Source organism: Macrobrachium rosenbergii, chromosome 9, assembly GCF_040412425.1.
Source record: "Macrobrachium rosenbergii isolate ZJJX-2024 chromosome 9, ASM4041242v1, whole genome shotgun sequence".
NCBI classification, from domain to species: Eukaryota; Metazoa; Arthropoda; class Malacostraca; order Decapoda; family Palaemonidae; genus Macrobrachium; species Macrobrachium rosenbergii.
Genome location: NC_089749.1, coordinates 38,316,704 through 38,338,843, shown reverse-complemented (window position 1 = coordinate 38,338,843; position 22,140 = coordinate 38,316,704). Strand labels below are relative to the sequence as shown.

General features: G+C 40.1%; 1 protein-coding gene across 1 annotated transcript in view; it reads left to right on the top strand.

Annotated features, from left to right (window-relative positions):
* Window positions 1-22,140, top strand: part of Ufl1 (UFM1 specific ligase 1) — a 564,283-nt gene that overhangs the window by 346,355 nt on the left and 195,788 nt on the right. The gene's annotated exons all lie outside the window — the stretch shown is intronic.

The following is a 22,140-nucleotide window of genomic DNA, read 5'->3' as shown; positions in this document are numbered from 1 at the left end:
TGACAAAGGAAAAATCTATTTCTGGGGGAAGACCTGTGTCACCCAGTGACCCATCCCTGCACTTCCTTTCCCACCCGGGTGGTATACCAAGCTTGGTGGGTGCTAATATTGGGATGAAAATGGCGGTCGCATGGGGCACCTAGTGGGTGAGCGGGAGGCAATCCTTGGTATGTCACACCCAAATTTGGGGCTTTGAGAATAGAGAGATCTATAGGATGAAGACCTGTGATAGTGGTGTCCACTCACCCCTAGTGCATACCGACACCATTATGGTGCTCGATCCGGGGGTAGTAACCCCGGCATTGTGGATAGCTTTTTCTCTGGTATATTTAGCAATAGTTATACCTAGAAATGTGTGCTATTGGAACCATTTCACTGGGTGACACAGGTCTTCCCCCAGAAACAGATTTTTCCTTTGTCAAAATCCCTTTTTTTACCATACATATGTATGTAATCATGAAAATATTGACATGACAAACATAGCATTCTGTTTGGCGGGACATCCCGTCGTTATAAACTACCTACGTATTTTAGATATGCTGTATACAGTAGTACTATCCTAAAATATGTACTTTACAGTAAAATAATTTCAAAATCATCTTACAACACATCCAAATATCAATAAAAGGTACATTGTATGCAGTACAGCATACGATGAGCAAAGTTACGTTAGGCAAAAGAAAATGTGCTTGTATGAATTATAGGGAATACTTAAGAGTAACAGTTGTAGGTGGGTACGTAACATTGTAAGATGACTTTGAAATGATATTTTGGTGTTTTGGGATGATAGTTCAAGTTAAATTTTTGTTTGAACTGTCAAGTTGGGTGATGAACAGTTAAAATAGGCAGTTATAAGTCTTTTAAGGATATATATACTTACTGTTAAAATAGGCAGTTACAGTAAACCCCCATATTTGCGGTCTCACAATTTGTGGACTCACCTATTTGCGGATTTCTCTATGAAACGTGTACACATTATTCGCTGAAAATTCGCCCATTCACGGTATTATTCATTAATTACTGTATTTTCATCTCATTTTCATGACTAAATGCACTTCTTGTGATAAAACTATTAAAATATTCAGGTAGTGCTCGACTTACAATAATTCACTTTATGATAATTCGATATTGCAATGGGGTAAGCAATTAATACCGATATGACAATCATCATTATCATCCAGGTCCCATATCCCCAGGGACTTCGGCAATCATGGCTCGCCACTCCTCTCTGTTTCCGGCTCACTGCAGCAACTGTGCTGCAGACATTCATCCTCCAGTCATTCTCACCAATCCATCCATATATTTTTGTCTAGGTCTTCCTCTCGGCCCCTTCCATTGATTTTACCAGTGAGAGAGTGATGTTCTAGTTCTTTCTCACTGTGTGACCCACAAACTGCATTTGTCTACCTCTCACTGAAGCCAAAAGTTCTCTCTCAATGCCTACTCTCTCTAATACTTCCCCATTAGCTTTCCTTTCTGTCCATGATATTTTCAGCATTCTTCTCCAAAACCACATTTCTGCAGCCTGTAACCTCTCCTCGTCTGCCTTCCTCAAGGTCCAAGTTTCACAGCCATGTGGGGAACCTCCCCAAGTCTGAGTTGGAACCAACGACATGCATCAAATACCTGGGAATTAGACTGAGCACGGAGCTGGGGAGAGCTTTCCCCTCATAGGATAGTATTAAGACTGTTGGACATCTCTCTTGACTTCCTCTCCCAGACTGCCCCACCACCCAAGAAGAGGCAGATCCTGTTGGGCCACCTGATCTCCCTTGAGAAACTGGCACTGAGGGGCAGAGCACACCTTTGATACCTCCAGTGGCAGATAAAAGAGGCTTGGTGCTGACCGGAGAACCCATCACAACCCATACCGGTGATGGCAAAATTAATGGAGGATCTAATCTGGTTGAGGGACTTGGTAAACCTTACATTGGAAATGCCACTTAGCAAGTCACCACCAGAGATGTTGGTATTCTCTGATGCCTCCCAAAAAGGGGCGTTACTCAACAGAGAGTGCACTTCTGGGGCCCCAGAGAGAGAGAGAGAGAGAGAGAGAGGATCACATAAACCTTCTGGAGTTGAGAGCAGCTTGGCTTGTGATCCAACACTTCAAACACCACCTCCAGAACCACTCGGTTGTCATCATGAGTGGTAACACAACAGTGGTCACCCACATCAATAAACAGGGCAGAATGGTCTCCCCCACCCTCTGCAAGATGGTGGTGACGATGCACAAGTGGGCAGACTCCCAAGACCTGGAATTGATGGCCAGGTACATACCAGAAAGAGGAATGTTGTGGCTGACCAACTGAGCAAGAAGGATCAGATCATCAGGATGGAAAGGTCACTGAACCAGAAAGTAGCAAACAGCCTGTGGCATGGCCCCATGACAGACTTGTTCATTGTTCACGATGGCCACCAATGCAAAGTTGCCACTGTATTGTTCCCCGATACCAGACCAGAGGGTGATGATGCAGGATGCCTTCTAACATCCATGGGACAACATGGAAATGCAAACCTTTCCTATGTTTAGTCAACTTTGAAGGGTACTAAACAGGCTCTACCAGTCCCAGGATCTAAGGATGTCCCTGGTGGCTTCCCTGTGGCCACTGGCTGAGTGGTATGCTGATATGCTGCACCTGCTGGTAGACATTCCAAGAGAGTTGCCCCAACTACCCAACCTCATGGTATGGGGGCACAATGGAAGGGCCATTGCAATGTAATCGCCATTACAGATACCCTCAGACCCCCTCCATCGTGGTCTATGAGGGGAAACTGACAGAGTACTGTCGTTGGTGTCATCAGAGGGATTTCATCCCTCAAGATATCTGTGAAGGACATTGCAGACTTCCTGGTTTTCCTGATATATGAAAAGACCCTGTCAGTAACTACCATCAAGGGCTACAGGGCAGCCCTCACCTACGCTTTCTGGCTGAGGGGCATTAGCCTCTCTAAGTCTTTGGAGTTATCGGCCATCCTAATGGGTTTCTATAAGAATTGCCCTGCGGGAGAGGTAGGGATGTCACCAAGGTCCTTGCTTCCTTATGGGGAGCCAACCGTGAGTCCCTCTTCCAGGTCCCAGACGGGAACCTCACCCTCAAGACTGTATTCTTCTTGGACTCGCCTCTGCCAAAAGGGGTGGGGAACTACTGGCTTTTTGTATGTCGTCACCCATGTTGAAGGTTGGTTTTCTGTGTCCCTGCAGGTTGTACAGGAGTTTGTGGCAAAAACTCAAGACCCCTCAGTCCCAGGCCTCAGATTGGAACGCTTTTTAACCCCCCCTCTCCCCGAAGAACTTCGGCAAGAGATGCAGAGAAGATGTTGCTTTGCTTGATGAGAGCCCTGATGTAATATTTGAAGGGAATGGCACCCCTGAAACCCAAGTGCAAGAGACTCTTTGTCAGTACAGGCGTAGTGAAGAAGTAGGCCTCTAAAAGTACTGCCTCCTTCCAGTTGAGGTGAAGTCGTCATCACAAGTGCCTACAACTCCAACAGGGTCACTCTGTTGAAGTCAGGTGTATGAAAGTGCCAGCCACATTCATGACCTTCTACTCGAGAAACTTAGCCCGTAAGTCCCTTGACACACACCCTAGGCCCCATAGTTGCAGCCCAGCAGGGTGTCTGAGGTATAGAACCCACTCCCTCCTCTTGTAAGGATGGCATAGAGTGACATACTGGCTGGGTGTTGACTGGTTTATTGGTGGTTCCTTACTGAATGAATGTACAGAATCTTCGAAATTGTTATTGGCTGGTGCGAGCTGCAAAGTAGCATCTACACACAGACAGGGCAAAACATAGGTAATGTTTTGGACATCTGTGTTTGTCGGCAGACAAACAGGTGGCGATTGTGAGAGGCATAATAAACGTACAGTGATAAAAACATTTATCAATGGAAAGGCCAGGAAATTCCACATATGGCCAATTGCATGAGATTCGAGACAGATTAATGAATACAATGCAGTAGCATAATATATGTGAAATGGCGAGACGTTTGGCGTCTTCACAAACAGAAACATACATACCGTTTGATACAAAAGATTCAGTGGAACATTATGAGTACATGATTAGATGCTTGTATGGCAATGCAAGTAGTGGTGATTGTACCTAAATCGAGACAACAATGGTTAGGGAGAAACAGACGGAAATAGTGTATGGTAGAAGTTGCGTTCCTTGGGAGAGAGAAAACAGGATGCTCTTGTTTCTCTCTTTGTCTGGGTCCCTCCGAAGGTATGACACACGCACACACACGTGTGCTCAAAAGAGACTGCGATCGGCGCGACGAGGTCTCTTACACTCTTTGAGGATGGATGAGCTCTGCCACAGGCACTAAAGAGGACCCATCAGGACTTTTTGAAGGACTGGTGAGTGTGGGATGTTATGCTAACATTTGTGTAGTAGATAGGCCTGTGACCTCAACTATAGCAGAGTCCACCGCTCTTTGCAGCTAAGTCCCGCCCACTTCACGCCAGTGATTGGCTAGTTCTCGAAAGGGGAATGACATCACACTAATTAACAGTCCAAATGATTACCAGTATGGATTTGACTCTGTTTGGTCATGCTGGGTTCCATGCATGAATGATGACACCACAGATTTGAATTCCCAGAGTTGTGAAGTAGGCTATTAACATCTCCGATAAAAGATGTATTAAGTTATATAATATCATTAAGAAGTTCTTATCTTGGATCATTCTGTCTGTGCATCTTTTTTTTTTATCATGCACAACCTAAATACACAAGCATCTTGCTTTTTGTTTTTTCTTTTAAATTGGTGTTGGCCTACATAAGCGGTTCCTCATAGACCACATCAACTGAAATGAAGCATAGACTTATGCAGCCAGTTCCAATAATAGGGGATTAATTCATCATAATGTTCATATCACTGTGAGATTAGGCCTACATATAACATTCTTATATTTTGAGGCAATGACGGGGCATAGGCCTACATGTCAATTTCTTATATTTTGAGGTGATGACATGGCATAGGCCTACATGTCAATTTCATATATTTTGAGTCAATGACAGGGCAAAGGTCTAGACATCATTTTTTTTTATTCTGAGGCGATGGCAGGCCACTTATACCACAGAGAGTAAAAGTAAAACTTTTGAGCATGTAGCCGATGGCAAGCATACTACTCCATATATGAGACATGTAAGTTACTTATTGGTGGTAAATAACACCCCAGCCAAAAAAAAGATAGTGATATATTTGTAGAATAAATCAATTTAAGGAGGTTATAATGAAACAAAGTGGACCTTCAAAGACTGAATTTATCAACAAAAGAACAATGTGCAATAATATGATAATAACAGAAGCAACAAAATATATGATAGCCTAATCAAACAAATAACGAATTAAGCTGATAACCAATTATAAAATCAATTCTGACCTGGTAAACAAACATAACATAATCAGTGAAAGCTGATAACCAAGGTAAACATCAATCATCTTTGCTATATTCTGAATCTGAGGTGTCTTCACTAATGTCTATAACTAAACTTTCTATCAAATGGTTAACTGCTATATCTTTTTTATATATTCCTCCTCTATCTTTCTGGTGTGACGAATACATTTTTTCCAGTCATCTGCATTAATTGCTTCTATCGCTCCTCTAGTTACTGCGTCTATCTGTTGAAGAGTTTGATTGGCATTAGATTTCTGGCTTCGAATCGATGACTTTAATTGAGCCCAAATCAGTTCGATAGGGTTCAGATGGCTGTGATATGGAGGCAGCCGTAATACTTCATGTCCCTTTTCATGTGCCATTTCATCAATACAAAAGACCTGATTGTGTTTAATTTAACAAGGCAGAGCAGTTCAACCTTCGTAAGAGGTGGATCATGAGGAATCTTGTTTTCTGTTAACCACTGGATTATTTGGCATTTTTTTGAACTTTCAGTTGGTGCTTTATTCATAATCTTTGAGTGGTACGATGCGTTGTCCATGATGATTAGAGAATTTCTTGGGATATTTGGTAAAAGTTGATTCTCAAACCATGATTGGAAACATTCGTGATTCATAGAATCGTGATAATCTCCCTGGTTCCAGTTTTAGATTTGAACATGAGGAGTGCCCCTGGTGTAAATCCATTATCTCCACCAGCATGAACAATAATGAACCTTGCCCCTTTCCCTGTCTTCAATTTTGGACCCACAGATCCGTCCTTTACTGTCCAACACTTGGCAACGCATTCATTTTGATTAACCAAAGTTTCATCCAAGTATATCTCTGGTCGGGGATTGCTTTGCTTCCTATTGCTTTTGATTAACCTTAGGTGTTTATTTCTAGCAGCAACCACATCCCATTTTTCCATTGGGAAATATCTACCACTTTGTGCCTCTCTGAAGAGGAACCCAAGCTGTTTAACAATCCTTTTCATTGAGCTAAGGCTCCTCAGGAAGTTGATGGGTGGCTCCTTTACCCTATCCAGAACTGCGTTCATTGTTGGAAGATCGCCCCTTTCATAAAATGAAAGGATTTCTTTACGTGTGCAGTCTTTATCAAAATTGTCTAATTTCCCTAAAACTGGGAATTGTACTTTCCTGGGCGGGGGAGATTTTATGCCGCCATCCATGGATTGCTTTTTAATACTGTAAATGGACTTCACTGAGACTCCCGTGACTTTAGATGTCATTGCAATCAACTAAGTCTCACACATTTCTGGGTTCTGACTTCAGAAGTACCTGTGTATGTTCAAGATCACGGCTCTTGTTCGGCTTGTTAGTCTACGAGTAGCCCATGATTCATTTGATTTTGCAGGCATTCTTGTAGGTTACCCGGCTGGACAAAAAGATAGGGAACTGTCAATAAATCTCTCTCTCTCTCTCTCTCTCTCTCTCTCGGTTGTTATAAGAATATTCTAGCGCAGACTGTATTCATAAAGCTTTCGAATACTTTTAATTCAAACAAACGACTAAATTTTAATTAACAGTAGTAAGCAGATAATTCTTTACGCTAATATTTTATGATATAATTTTTTTTATTCTGTTACTTGAAAAGGAGATAATGTCCTTAAGACATTTCTCAGCAAATTATACTTGGTATGGTTTGGATAGCCTATCATACTGTAACTTTTAGCCAAACATAGGCCTATTGCTACGAGTTTCAACAAGTTAGGAGAGCCCATATCTTAACAGAACATTCTTTTTCGGTGACTTTTTTTATTAACTACGAAGCAAATCGATCATTCTTATATTTATATTACAGCTATGTATGTTGATATCTAAAAGTATAAAGTTTTAATCACTTAAATCAATTCCAACACTTTACTCAATACAGGATTATTGGAAGTGAAGGGTGCCAAGAAAACTTTCGATTATTAAAAATGACTGTGAACAATAATGTACTGTATATCAGTTTTATACGTAAGATTTATTTAAGGGTGAACAAAACTTGTCTTACCCTTATACAGACGATTAATAAGTCAAATATGAAGGTTCATAGACATACAGAAAGAATGTAGTGCATCGAGTGGAAGAAGCCCTTGTCGTCTGCAGTTGCCACATAATCAGTTGATTGCCAGTTTGTGCATAAACTCCAGTGACACTTCTGAATGGTTCTTTTCTTACAGAATTAGATTCAACAGTGTAAAAAAATAATTCATAAAAGACACAGGTTGGTTAATAAAACAATGTTATATTTTCGAATGAAATGTTATTCATAACGAATATGATATAAGAATAGAAATAAATATGCGAACATTGAATGTAAGTTGATGTCCTGCGCTAGTTTTGTAAAGTGCAGTCACTGCTTGTCATCCCACCGAATGTGTGAGCGATTGCAATGAAATATATTTTGTAATTATTAAAGTGTGGTCAAATTTCCTAAAATCAGTATGAAATACCAGTTTGCATAGCTACTCCGTGACAGTCTTTGTGTTTAGATTTAGAATGGTGAACATGCTTGATAATATCAGACGGTAATCACCATTGCCATGTAATTTAAGTGCACCGATTCGAACGCAGACATTTCCCTTTGTCATCCCCGTTTTCAGGTGAACCTCAGTTACGATAAGCTACATTGTAGCATCGCGGAACACTGCTGACTTCATTCATATTTTCCTATTTTTTTTCCATTTCTAGGGAGGTGTGTATTATGATTTTACTTCAAGGGATAACAATAACCTTTCCTTTTGATAATCAGCAGAACTTAATTTAGCTCGGTAAAACAACCATTGCTAAATTAATGAAGATGAAAAGAACCACAGATTAACCTGTTTTCCGAAAACATCAGCTTCAAAGAGTGGCTATGACGTAAGCAGTGGCCGGGACTTAGCTGCAAAGAGCAGTGAACTCTGCTATACCTATAGTTAGTGTCTCCCATGGGCACCTCATACATGAGGCATGCCCATTCAGATTGGTGGGCACAGATCGTCCTTCCAACTAAGAGTCAGTCTGTATTTATGAAAGCGTAGGTCTGTATTCCCATCAGATCAAATTATGAATTTTTATAGCAATTTGTATTTTTCTTAGGAAACAACCTACACTTTCATAGAGGCAGTTTTTAACCTCATCAGCTGCCCCTCAGGTAGTTTATCTCCAGCAGAACATTAGACTAGCCGCAGAGGGTGATTTACACAGTGGATGAGATAGGCTGCTTGAGGTCATGACGGACCACAGGCCTAGGTGACAGGATTTTGTTTTTGAGGCAAGAGAACCAAAGTTTGCCCTGAACAAGAAACTCTGCATATGAAAGTGTAAGTTTGTATCCTGGGAAAAATACAAATTAACTGTAAAATTTGTAATTTGTCTTTCTCAGAATTGTAGTCATTTATCTTGATTATTCTCTAAAACTGTAATCACTTCTCTTATCATACTGTTATCATGCCTTTTTCTTCTGGCATACAGTACTATCATATAACCCACGTACAGACTCAGTTTCCCGCTGGTAGTTATGATCATCTCTCTAGTATATTAATTCTTGTAATAATTAGTGATTATGATATGCTTCAAAACAAGATTCCTCAGTCATATCTGCTATATCCTCCGCATCAGAAAATCAGTAACCAAATCATTATTTACATAAATTCGAATTGTACCTTTCTTTACTCCCGAAAGTGCAGTTGAACTGTAACTTTGGGCTATCATTCTTCTTCAAGACTATTAACAGTAATTTCTGGATCGGGGTCCCGTGTCCCGGATAAGGGGATACCAGACCGGAAGGGAAGAAATGCCCTTCCACCAACCTCCGTGTGCCCACACCCCCGACAGGAGGGTGCCTTCATGCTGGGAAGCATAAAGGGAAGGCGCCAAGATTCCCCAGACTGGAGGGGAAAAGAGGTGGAGGTGTCCGGAACGATAGAATTCCGGAACGGAGCAGGATTTAACAGGTGATCCATTGACAATGAGTCTTGAGATTAATCTCTTGGGATTTAAGCTCCTGGGAAAGGGAAGGCACGGACCATGAGGTAGATAGTTAGTTTAATAGGTTGACAGTGACCCTCAAATCGAGCTCCTTATAAGGAGACCCGTAAAAGAGTTTTCAACAAAGAAAGTAGGGGTAACCGCTTGCTTTGCTTGGGCCGTGTCCTTTCCAGAAGACGAGGCCAAACTCGTAGATGGCACCGGATTAGAGATCCGAGACGTCCTCGAGGGGCCCCGAGCGGGTCTTCTTGGTTTAAAAAAAAAAAAAAAAAAAAAAAAAAAAAAAAAAAGTCTCTCTCTCTCTCTCTCTCTCTTTTTCTCTCTCTTTCTCTTCTTTTTTTCTTTTTTTTTTTTTTTTTTTTTTTTCCTTAGGGACGGTAGACCAGGAACCGTCGAAAAGGGATGAGAAGCTAATGAATCCCCTAAAGGAAAAGTTTGCCTCACCTAATTCCGAACTAAGCGGAAAAGGTTTGCCTCAATTATTCCCGCACCTACTTATCGCTCCGGGACGATGTTCACAGGTTCGAGAACGAGACAGAAGGCCGCAACGTCTTCAGAAAACTCTCCGTAAACAGTTAACTTGAAGCGAAGAGTTACGAGACTTGCGGCCGGCCTCCAGGAGGGGGAAAAATTAGGACCCCAGACACCGGAAGAACAACTATTAATAAGTCACATAAGACGGAGTTTGGCGAAGGAAAAACCGATAGGTGTATATGAAACCTACCAATTTATCGAGAATCTCGCCCGGAAACGGAGTTTGGCGGAGGAAATCGATAGGCGTATATGAAACCTACCGATCCACCGAGAATCTCGCCCAGAGAGAGCCCAAACACCGAAAGATTAACTATTAATAAGCCACAAGAGGCGGAGAACCGATAGGTTTATATGAAACCTACCGATTTAACGAGAATCTCGCCCGGAGACGGAGTTTGGCGGAGGGAAATCGATAGGCGTATATGTGAAACCTACCGATTTATCGCCGAAAGAGCGACTAATAATAAGCCACATGAGGCGGAGCTTGACGGAGGTAAAACCAACAGGTGTATATGAAACCTACGGATTCATCAGGTAGCCTGCTCGGGAGAGCATAGCGTACAACGCAATCTGCCGGGTGCCAAACGACTAATAATAAGCCAAATGAGGCGGCGTTTGGCGAGATAAAACCGACTGGTGTAAATAAAACCTACGGATTCATCAAGTAGCCTGCTCGGAGAGAGCATAGCGTACTTTACAAGCTTCCGAGCCAAGAATAAGTCACATGAGGCGGAGTTTGGCGGAGACGAAACCGACAGGTATATATAAAACCTACGGGTTCATCAAGAAGTCTGCTTGGGGAGAGCATAGCATACTTCATAACCTTCCGTGCCAAACTATACATCCAAAACAGACTGCGCACCGGAATGGGAACTATAGACTCCGTGATCGCTGGTTTGTTGCAGGATAGCGGAGCATTCCTGCACTTGACAAAACCAGCCGAGAACGTATGAGAAAAGGGCATGCTGGAACGGATGCCGGAGCAGAGTACCGTAGCAGCGACTAGCCTAGTCAGACCAGGAAAACTCCCGGAGAAAACCGGAGAGAAAACCGGGCTAACAGGACAAAACTCATAGACATAAAAACAGAGTCAACGGAACATACCGAAGCGATCATGTTTGAACAAAATGTGGGAAGGTTATGAACTGTTCGGAAGTGGGCGCACTCCGAGCCAAGAGAGGAAAACCCCGGAGGAGGATATCCTGAACGGTGATAGCGGTGGGGGAATAAACGCCGACCGCTAAACACTAAAACCGCCGTAGCAGTAAGCAAGGAGAGCGCCCAACAAGATAACGAAACACCGAACAGGTAGTAGCAAAAAGGAGGGGAACGCCAAAAGTAAATAAAACAGAAGACAGTTAGGTGGAAAACGCTAACTGGCCTCGTATGAGATCCCAACAGTGAGGTGCGAACATGTAGGAAGCACCACGAAGGAAATAGTCGACGTAAAAGGAAGGGGAAGGATAGGCCAAGAGGTTGGTAACCCAAAGCAGCGACCAGGGTGGGACAGCACTCCCGGGCGCCCAGAGATTCTCATAGATCCCCTCGCTATGTAAGCTGTGTTGCACGACAAGTGCGAGAGAAAAAGGAGAGGAAGGGCAAAAACCTCTACGGCCAGGAGAGCAAAGAAAGATAAAAGGAGTGTGAACAGGAGTGGGGAGAGCACTCCCGGTCACCTCCAGGTCCAGGTGGAGTGCCAACTCAGACACACCGAGGGACAATCAATCAATGCAGAGGGAGGGGATGTAGGCTACAACATAAAATAAGGATAAATTGCTCTCAAGCCTTGGAAAGTTAACAAACCTTGAAAACAAACCAAGGGGAGAGAGAGAGCAAAGGATAAAAGGGAGATAAGGGGACTCTCAATACCACAAAATAATATATATATATAGTCGGTAAAAGAAGTGTGAACAGGAGTGGGGAGAACACTCCCGGTCACCATTGGTAAGCAGCCCAAAGAAGGATTTAACTAAGATAGGCTACGCAGGTAAACCCTCGCTATTCCAGCTTAACTTATTAGGAACATTAGCCTAAGTGAAAAGCCGAAACAGGGAGAGGGTGGACGTAGGCAATATATCCAAGCCAAAACCAAACAAAGGGAAGCACCCGACATAAAACACACATGTACAGAACGAGATCACAGACATGAAACTCATACGTACAGATCGAGATGGTCCCCCCCTTAACGACTTTTCCCCGAAGGGAGAAAGTGTTACAGCCAACCCCTAGGCTAACCTAACTGAGGCGATGTAAAGGAAGGAAGCCTAGGAGAGGGGTAAAGGCTAACCAATAACTCAAATAATTCATAATAAAACAAAAATTGTCTATAAGGTACATGTAGGAGGATAGGCAGGCCCAACACAACATGAACGTGAAGGGACATGACCGATCTCCAGTTAAATGAAAGTACCCCAAAATTCAAAAGCATCCAAGCACAAGGTCAAAAATTAAATGTACCAATGAAAATCATGTTCCCATACGCTTAGAGAAGTGAGTCTAAAACAAGGCAAAATAAAGCCAAAATAAGAAGCGAATAGGCCCGAGGGGGAACCACGTAGCCTAAACAGCAAGACAGCACTTGACCAGGAAGGGAACACAAAATTCACAAAATAAATAAAATTATAAAAACAAAGTAAAAACAAAGTAAAAACCGTAACAGTACCAATGAAAATAAGATCCCCAAAGGCTAAGAGAAGTGAGGGACAAAAATAAAGCATAATGAGGCCATGATAATAAGCGAATGGGCTCGAGGGGGAAGCTCGTAGCCTAAACGCTCAACAACACTTCTCGTAATGAAGCCACGATAAAAAGCGAATGGGCCCGAGGGGGTAGCTCGTAGCCTAAACGCTAAACATCACTCTCGTAATGAAGCCATGATAAAAGGCGAATGGGCCCGAGGGGGTAGCTCGTAGCCTAAACGCTAAACATCACTCTCGTAATGAAGCCATGATAAGAGGCGAATGGGCCCGAGGGGGTAGCTTGTAGCCTAAATGTTAAATATCACTCTCGTAATGAAGCCATGATAAAAAGCGAATGGGCCCGAGGGGGTAGCTTGTAGCCTAAACGCTAAACAGCACTTCTCGTAGTAAAGGGGGTACAGAACAAACATAAAATTAATCAAACCCACTAAAGTTAGGGATCATTAATGGTAAAATATCCCAAATAAAAAGGGATACAAATAAAAAACACAAAACAAACATGCCGACCCAAGACCAAGAGAGGTCAAGAGACGACGTGAGAGGAGATCGAGACGGGCGTTATAAATCCCTTTAATTATTAAACTAAAGGAAAATAAGGAGCCTCAATCGCCTAAAAACAACAAAACACTGGTACTCAAGTAATTGAAGAAGAACCTTTTGCGAGGATGCCATAAAAATCCAAAATAGAGCACAAAATAAGGATCACAACGAAATTACGTGTGAACGAAAAAACGTGCTAAAATGGAATGCGGCTAGTGTTGCCTTGTATACAGTCCGCGAGTAGTGCATGGGCTTGTATCGGCACCTCTCTCGTTGGGACTTTTGACATTGGGAATCTCTATAGGATAAGGTTCCGTGTTTTTGTAGTTCACCCTTTTCCATACACGACTCCATCTAGTGGAGCTCGCTCTGGGGGTAGTAACTCCAGCATTTCATTTAGCTTTCTCTGGTATCTAGCAACGGAATTACCTAGAAATAAGTGCTGAATGGACTTTTTCACCGGGTGACACGGGCCCCTCTCCAGAAATAGATTTTTCCTTTGTCAAAATCCTTTTTTTCACACTCAATTTTGCTGCTGCATCAAAATCTACCAGAATAGTAGCAGAGGCTTGCATTTCAGTAAGTTAGTAATGAAGCTTCTGTATAGGCTCTTCAGATGGTGTTCTTGTAGAGTGTCTCTGGTATTTGCGCTCTAACTGGTGAATATTCCAATCCTGTTGGACCCCCGGGTTGTGTTGCTGTAGACCATCTGTGGTTTTTTCAGTGTCTGCTACCAAATGTTGCATATACAGTAGAGGGTAGTTTAAACACTTTCTCATATGCTTTTATTAAGCATAAGAACACAACTCTGAGAATGGAATTAATACATTAAGCTTTATTGACATAAAATTACCAATTCACACCAATATTTATAAAGCCAAATTTCATGTTCCATGTGCAATTATTTAGTAAGCCAGATGAATTGCTTGCACGCATTGACATTAATTCTCATATCACAGTAAACACACTTTCTTTGGCTTACTTTCAGCTGCACACAGATTATCAAAATTATGTTTGTAAAGTTATGTAGAAGGTCAGAGCTCTTGCTATTTGGTAAGTCTCTGTAGAATAATCTTCACAAGATATGTTTCCATTCCACCAAAGATGTCAACAAGTTTAATTATATAAAAAGGTAAGTACAATTTCATTCAAAGCTATTAGTTAGTTAATTTCTATAAATAAATAGCTGTTAACTACTTCTTCAGTGTAAAGAGCTGGTTGCTTAATTGTTAGTACCCTGTAGCATCACTTAGGCATTTCTTTGGTTTTGACTGCTATGTTACAGATATTAACATACACATAGTTTTGGGGCATAGCTTTTTATGTATACTGTATTCATTAAAATTAATGGCTTTCATATTGTTGAGCAATTTTTTTGTTACCTCTTCATATTTCCTTAGTATCTTTATGACTAAGTTGCAGAGCAGAAACACAAACTGTTAATCCATCAATGTACTTGTGTTAGTTTAAAATTGCTACACTTACAACATTTATCACTACGGCTGCTCTGTTGCCACAGTGCAACGTCTTCAGATGAACTAAACTACAGAGAAGTCAGTGGAGGTAATAATTTATTGAGCTCTCACATGGGAGTTCAGAAATGTATTTATTTCATTTGTAAGTTAGAGCAAGGTAAACTACTCTGTGTAAGAAAGAAGAAAAAAAAAAACAGAACCACATGATAACCAATTGATAGGAGTGTGTACTAGGTGGTGTCTATGATATCGTAGCCAATGGTTATGGTCTTGTTATTTTTCTACATGCTGGTAGAGATATGTCGGTTCTAGTTGTGTTCAATGTTGGTTTATGTAGTAATATGTGGACATCTGTTAAAATGCATCTGTGAAAATTTTGTAAGTACTGTAGTGCTTTCAATTAGTTCCAAGAGAGAGATGGCTTTTGGTGATGCTTGTCCTTGGTGTTGGAAGATTGTTCCATTGTTCCCTTGAGCCAGCAAACATTGTATGAGTAGTGTGAAGTGTAACCAATGTATGTCATGACTGTGGACTAGCATGTACCCTCTTGACATGGAGTGTATTGACAATGTTGGTTCTTTCTTTTTCTCAAGACTGGCGGTGTTGTTCTATGGTATCGCAGCATGTTAGGGTGTTAAAAGCCTTTTTGCTAATGTCCCGATCAACCAAGCAATTAAAAAAATCGTGGATGGAGTTTTTCACTAAGATAAGGAGCCAGTACCTATACCAGAAAACCTCTTTGAAACCCATTAAGAAGCATGTACCAAAGAAACCTTGTTGATATCTCACAAGGGTGACCTATACTGCCAAAATGATGGTGTAGCCATTGGGAGCCCTATAGGTGTCTTATTTGACAATGCCTAATTTGATTACATAGAGGAAGCAACTTTTAAAGACTATTGTAAACCATGCATTTATGCAAGATACATCAGTGATACCTTTCAAGCCATAAAGAACAGAGATGAAGTAAAGGACTAGCCAATGGTCTCCAGAGAAACTCAAACCTGAACTTTACAAGAGAATACAGTAAGAACAGGGCTCTACCCTTCCTAGATATCCTACATACACAGAAAAAACATAGATTTGAAACAAAAGTGACAAATGCTGGTAGATTCCTCAGTGTGTGGGGAAAATCCCTCACAGCATACCAGCGCTCAGTGGTCGACAGTTACATTAAAAGAGTGACCATTCACTGCTCCATGTGGTGGGAAACTCACCTTGAAATTGAAAGGATACAGCAAATGCTAACCACAACAGTTTCCCGGACAAGTTGATCAGGGATATGACCAAAAAGAGAATGGACGTTCTTCAAAGAAACTACCAAAAATAGGAAGAACAGAATCAAAGCAGGAACATAGTCATCTAACATCAGACTGACTACATTCCACACTTTCCGCACTTTGAATACAAGAAGAACATCACTTACATAATTAAGAGAGGAACAAGGCAAAATCCCCACATAGGAAAATAACATCGAGGATCTACAGCAAACCAAACCTTACAGCAGCTGTGATAATGAACAACAACAGGACCAACATTGTCTATAAAGTCACATTTCAGGAGGGTACCTGCTAGTCCCCCACCATGACATACATTGGTCAGACTCACATTTAAACAATGTTTGCAGGCTCACTAGAACAATGGAGCAACCTTCCAACACTATGTGGACAAGCATGACCAGAAGCCATCTCTCTTGAAACTAGTTGAAAGCACTATACTACACCCTTAAAAAATTGCCATAGATGTCAACATATTATTACATAAACCAACATTAAACACAACTAGAAGCCAAAAGATCTCTACCAACATGTAAAAAAATAACAGACCATAGTCATAGGCTGTGATATGACCTGCCCACCCCCTTAGAACATGCTCCTCTTGCATGGTTGTCATGTGGTTCTGTTTTTGTTTGTTTTATGTAGAATATGTTTCATTTATTGTAACTTTAAAATGAAGTAATTACAGTACTATATTTTATCTTCATGTATTCCCATGTGAGAGCTTGGTCCATAATTACCTTTGCTAACCCCTCTGTAGTTTAGTTTTCCTGAAGATGTTGCACTGTAGCAGTGTAATGGATGTTGTGGTAAGTGTTGCAAGTATCTCAAAAAGAATATGAATTATATTGATTGGGCCCATGGCTTTTTCTATCTTGAAGGTAGCCTACACTCTTCAGAGCAGCCACACCATACATATCCCACATAATTCTTTCTTGAATTTAGAAAATCTGCTTTCTACTTGCAAGAAATACAGCATGCGTAAAATTTGTTGGTTGTAGTTAAGGTTGTACTGTTATATCCAGAAATTACGCACTTGAAATCATATTTTTTATTGTGTGGAAATAATATAGACATGAACTCATTGTGAATAAAGCTATGCATCTTATCTACTGGTAAAATTGTGAAATATTCTCTTTATATTCATGTTTTTTAATAAATGTTTACTTGAATGCAATCTTGTTTCAACAAAGAGTTTAACTGTAACAAGAACTGTTGCCTTTGGAAGGACAGTAGTCACCTGATAGCTATAATGCTTTTGTATCCGCGTGTTACTCTGATTCATCTGTCACCAGAATCATAAACTAAGAACCTCTGAAAGAGGGGTAATGAAAGGGTGTAGTAATCCATTTAGACCACACTTATATGTTCACATTGTCCTCTGTATGCTCCAGTTTTTAGTTTGTGTATAGAATGTGATAAATTGGATAGGATTATTTGTTCTCTTGGTTTTATTAGAAGCTGGCTATTGTGCATTTTTTGGCCAAATTCCCATCTGGTGTAGGTCTTCATTTATGCCCATTTTCCTGGATTTTCTGGCCCTTCCTATGGGACTTTGTTCTGCAATTTCCGTATATACCACTTTTCTTACCAAAGGTTCTTCCTCCTTTCTGATCACGTGTCCTTGATATCACTGTCTATTTTCCCTGTGCAAATATCATTTCTTTCTGCCTCATACATTTCAGGCATTGCAAACCACTAACTTCAGGTGTGTAGTGATTTAGTGCTCAGTACTAAGTTCATGCCCACACCCTTCCCCACGTATGCATGGTCACTTTCCTGAGAAATTTTTCCTTTGCTGTCACCATAAAAGTTTTTTTTTTATGTTGAAGATGATTTTAAGTCCTCTCTTGTCCATCCACCCTGTTATCTCATGAAAACTTCTGCAATCCCTTCCCCTGTTGCTGCTTTTGCTATTAGGTCATAGCATACAGCTGATTCCAGAGCATGCCATTCTGCATTCTGTTGTAGTTTTCTCCATTAATCTGGTAAACAGCTAAGGGCTGAAGTGTAATCCTGGATGGATGCCAACATTTATCTGTAATTCTTCTAATACACCTGCCACTTTTTGCACTCTTGATCTTATGGTAAGGTAAAGTAATATCACTAGTTAATGAGTCTTTTGTGTACTTTTTGCCTTTGTAGTGTTCATCTCATAGTTCGTTTGGTGCTCTGTTAAATGCCTCTTTGCATGGCAGTTCTGTTGTAGTTACCTAATATAGATCTCTCCTGTTCTTCTTTCTGACATGAAACTGAACAGACCACTATCAATTTTAAACAAATTCGTTGGCCCTTCCCCCAGCACAATCCTGAGGTGTAAAATGGTGTTACTCCTCTATAATTGCTGCATTGTAGTGCATCCCATTTTCCACTTCATATTGTTGTGAATCTTTTCCCACTCTTCTGGACCTATATCTTCATTTGATGGGTTTCATATACAGTTGACCCCCGCCTGTTCACAATTCAGGATTCGCAGCTTCACTGATTCGTGGATTTTTCTGTGGAACTTATCCCCAAATTATTCTCAGAAAATTCAGTAATTCGCAGATTTTTTCATCAAGAAATATTCACTAATTACTGTTATTTTCATATTTTCATGAATGAATATATTTTTTGATAAAATGATTTACTAATTATCAGATACTGTATTAACATTGATGTAAATAGTAAAATATCAATAAAAGGTATATGTTTTTCAATGTATATTGATATATTTAGGTACATAATTAACTTGTGAATTACCAATGTCTCCCCTATTACGGAAAAAAGAAAATGGGTCAGCTTGAATACTGTATGAGGGAAAATGGATGTCTTTGGGTATAGGGGGTAACTTAAGTTTTTACACTTAACTGTAACCCATATATTTTTAATACCAATGTTGTAAGATGGCTTTGAAATGTTATTAAAGTGTTTTAGGATGATAGTTTAAAGTACACATTTGGTGTTTGAACTATTAAAACAGGCTGTTATAAACATTTTTAGGGGGATCTTTGGTGTCTGAGTTATCAAAACTATGCGGTTATAAGTGTTTGGGGGGGGGGACGTAAAGTATTTGTGGATTTTAGCTATTCGCTGGTGGTTGTGGTCCCTATCCCCTGCGAATCCTGGGGTTTGACTGTATTCTAGTCAGCTCTTCAGTGACCCTCCCTCTTCTATGAGCAAGTCCCCTTTATTCATGGTGGTGAGATGCTTTTCCATTTTACTTCTTCCTAAGTGTCCTTTTAGCCCTGCACTTAGAAATGATCAAAATACTGCATCGGTCGTTCAAGTATAGTATATTTTCAACGTTTTCTCTGTTTTCATCTTTTGTATACTGCACTTTTCATGTCTTTTCCATCATTCCCCATCTCCTGTACTATCCTGAATATTTTCCCTGCAATCTGCTTTGTTGAGATTCTGATTCCATTCCTCCCAACTCTTTCACTTGATCCTCTGCATTTATGCCTTCCTTCTGTTTTCTCAGTAAATATCTTCATTTTTCCTTTTTGCCTTTTGCCAGAGCTTAAAGGTTCTCTTCACTTTGATTTCCTTTTGTAAAACTTGATTCTTCCCCAGTCCTGCATTGCATAGGCCTACTTGTGCTGGGCCAGCTGTGTGTTGGTTTTTGGAATTTTGTAGATTTTAGAATTGAATCTTGCTCTCAGAGTGGTGTATGGAGCGGCGCCCTGTAATCAGACATTACTATTGCATGAAAAACATGAATATTAATGCAGCTTATTCATAGAGTGAGAAACTAATAAATGAAATAGTAAATAATGAAATAGTGGGATAATTAAAACCATAAATACACTAGCACATTTTATTTCCAACAAAACATTCCATAAAAGTCAAAAATATATAGCATCCAAAGAACCACTATTACTGATCCCATGTATCATGTGACCCTTCAGATTTTGTCCCCAAAACCTGACTTTACTACATATTTCCTGTATAGTGCAAGTTGCATTTTTGATAGATTACATTAGGCTGTGTGTGCTTAATGTGAGTTTCGTTTTTGGTAGATTATACTGTACTCTGCTAGGCTTAATATGCATGTTTCGTTTTCGGTAAGCTAAATGCGAATTGTCATACATTCAACTAGGCTTGCAAAACTTATGACTTGTCTAATAATTCATCACTATTTCTTATGATTAGCAACCACAAACCATTTCTTACAAAACCTGGCATAAACAACAGCAAGTACTGACATAAACAATCAAATTGAGAAATAGCTGTTTGGTGATCATATTTACCATAACTATTGCATGTTTGTTAAGAGTTACAGTTTTTGACTTGTTAAAAACTTAATTCTCATTGGTGACTTCCATGAGTAAAAATGGAAACGAAATGATTCATTCTTCACACAGTGCTGAAGGCCTTCAGGAAGTATACGAAACTGCAAAACGTACTGGAACAGGCTAAAGAAATACTCAAAACTGGTGAAATCACACCTTTACTTCATTTAAAATTTACTTCATTTATAAAGGTTAGCTGCATTCTTAAACCCAGCCCTGTTAATATACACATGGCAATGAGGATGTTGGTAAAACTCACTCAGCTGATGATTTTGAGACTAATTACCAGAATTCAACTGGTGCATGATCACCTTGTTCTTATTTTACAATACGATAGTACAGTAATATGATAATACATGCAATATAATCTTTTAATTGAAATTATCATTATTTTAAATACAACGGTACCATTGGATGTTTGCAAATGGATACTGTTCGCATAACAAACTCACTGAGGCCAGCAGGTCAACTAACATGGGCCAGAGCAGCACCACAAAAAAAAAAAAAAAAAAAAAAAAAAAAAATGGTGAGCTTGTGGACACTTTTGACTTTACGTGGAAGCTAATGAGAGTAACTCACATGGGCCACAAACTAAAAACAGTCACAGCATCTGTTGCAACATGTAGTTGGTATCATCCACAAAACTTGCTACTGATCTGTCACTGAGTGTAACTCACACAGGTCACGCTACAACTGTACCAAAGATTTTTCCAGTGCCGCATACTTTCAGTCATTTTGTAATGGTTATTAGTAAATAATAATTGTAATAATGATTTTACTTACCTTACAGTGATTGCAAGACATTCCTCATCTGGTATTATTTTTCATGGTTGTCTCATTTCTTTTTATACTGTCTCTTAATACACTCAGTAAATAACATATTACAAATATGCCATCATACATTTTAAATACACCTATGCTATGTGGCATTTGCAAGTGGATTTCTGTCAACATAAAAAACTCACCAGGACCAATAGTTCACACACTCATTTAGGCCCAACTCATGCAGACCACAGCCACACCACAAACAAAAAAAAATGGGAGGTTGTGGACAATCATAATTTGAATGGAAACTTTTTAGAGAAACTCACATGAGCCACAAAATGAAAGCTGTCAGAGTGTCTGTCACAACATGTGGCATCATCCACAAAACTTGTCACCATCCTGTCACTGAGTGCAACTCACGTGGATCCCACTTCGACTGCACCACAGATTTTTCTGATGCTTGTCCTTTCTGTAATTTTGTAATGGTTATTAAAATAAGTAAAAAATGTGCCAAAGTTTCTTATATATAGTAAACCCCCTTTATTCATGGGGGATTTGTACCACACCCCCCTGCAAATAGCTAAAATCCACGAATACTTAAAACCCCGCTAAAAACACTTAGAATTGCCTGTTTTGATAGTTAAAACACAAAAACCCTCTAAAAATGTTTATACCTGAGAATTGTAATAGTTTTATCACAAAAAGTGCATTTAGTCATGAAAATTATAGGAAAATACAGTACAGTAATTAGCGAGTATTTCACAGTGAAAAATACCGCGAATTGGCGAATTTTCTGTGAATAATGTGTATACACATTCCACAGAGAAATCTGCGAATAGGTGAGTCCGAGAATACAGGTGGTTTACTGTAATCAAGGCCACTGAAAACAGATCTATCTTTTGATGATCCTGGTATAATGCTGTATGAACGCGGCCCATGAAACTTTAACCGTGGCCTGGTGGTGGCCTATCCCATATTGTTGCCAGAAGCATGATTATGGCTAACTTTAACCTCAAATAATATAAAAACTACTGAGGCTATAGGGCTGCAATTTGGTATGTTTGATGATTGGAAGGTGAATGATCAACACACCAATTTGCAGCCCTCTATCCTCAGTAGTTTTAAGATCTGAGGACGGACAGAATAAAGTTCAGACAGAAGAAAATGCTGACAGACAGGCAAAGCTGGCACAATAGTTTTTCTTTACAGAAAACTA